The sequence below is a fragment of the Lissotriton vulgaris genome, chromosome 2_1 (assembly GCF_964263255.1).
Source record: "Lissotriton vulgaris chromosome 2_1, aLisVul1.2, whole genome shotgun sequence".
In the NCBI taxonomy this organism is placed as follows: Eukaryota; Metazoa; Chordata; class Amphibia; order Caudata; family Salamandridae; genus Lissotriton; species Lissotriton vulgaris.
This window is the reverse complement of record NC_141687.1, coordinates 1,033,069,566-1,033,072,365: the sequence shown is the minus strand read 5'-3', so window position 1 is coordinate 1,033,072,365 and position 2,800 is coordinate 1,033,069,566. Positions and strand designations below refer to the sequence as shown.

At 40.8% G+C, this 2,800-nt stretch overlaps 1 pseudogene; it reads left to right on the top strand.

Moving 5' to 3' along the window:
- Positions 1-2,277: 2,277 nt before the first annotated feature.
- On the top strand, positions 2,278-2,594 carry LOC147731568 (small ribosomal subunit protein eS28 pseudogene; annotated as a pseudogene).
- Positions 2,595-2,800: the final 206 nt, after the last annotated feature.

Genomic DNA, 2,800 nt, shown 5'->3' with positions numbered 1-2,800 from the left:
GTAATCGATTTGTGTGCTATAGAAATAAAGTCTCACACAATTGTAAGTTACATATTACTCCAATTTACATTGATGGACGATTCGTGTTAACAGTTTAACCTTGCTGAGGTATGTCCATGCTTCAACTTGTATTTCCACCCAAGTTATGTTTCGAAGATGCAATAACTATAAACCACAGGTATAGATCTATTTGTACGTTTGTTTTAAGTATGCTGCCTCTAGGAAAAGAGAGAGGTAGATGCATGCATCGTTTCAGTAATATGGGGAGACTTTCAACTGACATGAAAACGGTTTCTGGTTTGTGTTTGGGTAGGCTCAACATTGTTAGTAGTTGCTGAGTAATGAAGATGCAACAGTCAAATGAGGTTAAAGATAGGTCTTTAAGTGGGCCGTGACTCACCAGTGCTGAGCACTGGCAGTTTTTTAAAGGAGGCCTGGAAACAGGTCTCTATCGGACTCTGTTTTGTTCTCTGGCATGATGTAATTCCAGGTGAGCGTTGTAGGTAAGAGAAGGGAAATCCTTTGAAGAGAGTAATTTTCTCTCTGAATTTCCCTTCTCTTTTTGAAACTCGGGAGCAGCAATATGGCTGGGCTGTCACCAGGGCTTTAAGTGGAAGTTTTTTCAATATTATACACTATCCATAATTGCTGCTTATTTCTCTTATGCAACGAACAACCATTGACAAAGCTAATAGTCCTGACTAGTTGTAGGCATGATGTTACTTGAATCATATCTGGATGCAATGACAGAAACAGCATACCCTTTGTATGGCACTCTATGCTAAGCACAGATTTTTAGCTTACTTGTTTTAAGCCACGCCCTTAATTATATTGGCTAGGCCCCTTTGAAAGACCCTCCAGTTGTTTTATCCGAGTTAAAGCCCTGGTTAAAGACATGGTGGGAAAGGAATTAACTGTTCGTATTGTAATTGTAACATATGACAGAGACATGAAACTTAAAAAAATATATATATTTGAAAGGAAATGGCCTAATGTTCAGTGCCACAACAAAAATAAAACTGTATAATAGATTTGTTAAAGAAAGTCAATATCTGAAAATCCAAAAAGGAAGGAAAAGCGAAATGAGAAAAAGGAAAAAAAAGAGATCTTGTAGTGTAGAACTAAGAGGCCGTCTAATCAGGTTACCATGTGCCCTTATGGAGATTTATGGAAGTCCAAGAACTCAGAAGCACCGTGATATGCAATGAGCTCCAAAAGGTCATCTGCACCTCTCCAAGCAAAGAGGGTTGCCATCCAATTCAACACGTTGAAATAACAGACATGGTCATCATAATTTTCTGCAAGCAGGAGTATGTCAGGGCAATAGGATTATATTCAATGATAGTCTGATGTAAGAGGCGCTGCGTATGGGCGCATGTACTCCATCTCCACCTTATTGCATTAAGAAATGCATCCATCAAGTGTGTGTTTCCGGAACAGACCTTGTCGTGAGTCAGCAACGGTTGCAGCAACAGTTCATAATCCAGGGGATCGCGTGAAGTAGTAGAGAGGCAGACATGCAGGTCGCATTCAAAGGGGCACCGGAGACATTAGAAGACAGGTTGCATGCAGGCGAAATACATGTAGCGGAAATTCAGCCTTTATCTGATGCCAAATATCGCCAACGGCAAGCATTCAAAAGTTGTGGCATCCGTCCATGGTAGAGCTGCAATTGAAGTGGATGGGGTTAAAGCACAGCATGGGCAGCCATTTTGTAGCAGGAGCTAAAGAACTAGCACTGCGCAATCAGCAATAGCAGCAAGGGAACCTTCCAAATGCGTTTGCAAAATTAGAATGAATGAAATCCGGTTCTACTATAAAAGTCTGAAAAGCGATAACGAGGCGGGAGTCGACTAGTTTAAAAAAATGTGGTAGGCCTTCAGTTTCAGAGTGATTAAATATTTGGTGTATAAATTGTGCAAAATGTAGTAGGATATTGGTATAGAGCTGTGAGTCAATGTCACTTGGTGGTTAAGCCACCTGCTATTTGAAGGTCTCACGAGCTGGTGTGTGAGAGCACTTGTTGTTGAAACAGAAGCGCTTTGACTTTGTGTTCGGTATTAAAATCTGTTTTCAAAGTAGAAATGGAAGGCCACACCAAACTATCTTGAAAGGCATGTGGGGAAGGACAGAACACATTGGTGCAACATTTTACATGCTTTGAAAGAGATGGTATGTATGGGACGCCTGCTTGTAAGGAATAGGGGTTGCTGTTAATTGGAATAAGATAACTGCTCTTGAAAAGCAGACTGAGAGCTCTCTGCCTCCAGCCGCCATCATGGAAGCCAGCCGCGTGCAGCCTAACAAGCTAGCCAGGGTTACCAAAGTCCTTGGCAGAACCGGCTCACAGGGCCAGTGCACCCAGGTTCGGGTTGAGTTCATGGATGACAGCACCAATCAATTATACGTAATGTGAAGGGGCCAGTCCGTGAAGGAGATGTCCTTACGTTACTGGAATCTGAGCGTGAAGCAAGCAGATTACGCTAAAACATTGCATTGATTTAAATGATCCTGCTACCAACTTAGACGTGAAGATACATCTGATTGTTTGATATTCAAAACGCTGAAAACATTTTTTGGGGAATAAACTTTTTCAGTTTTGGAGATGTAAAAAAAAAAGCAGACTAACAGCAGCTACTGGAGTTTGTCTAAAAAACAGTTTTAATTAGGGGTGGAAAGTTACAATTTCCATTTAATTTAACTTGTGTACAAACTAGAGACTATTGAACGGAACAAACCATGTGGTTCTGTGTTAGGAAACATTACTTATGTTTATTCTGATAGCAAAATGCAAAACCAA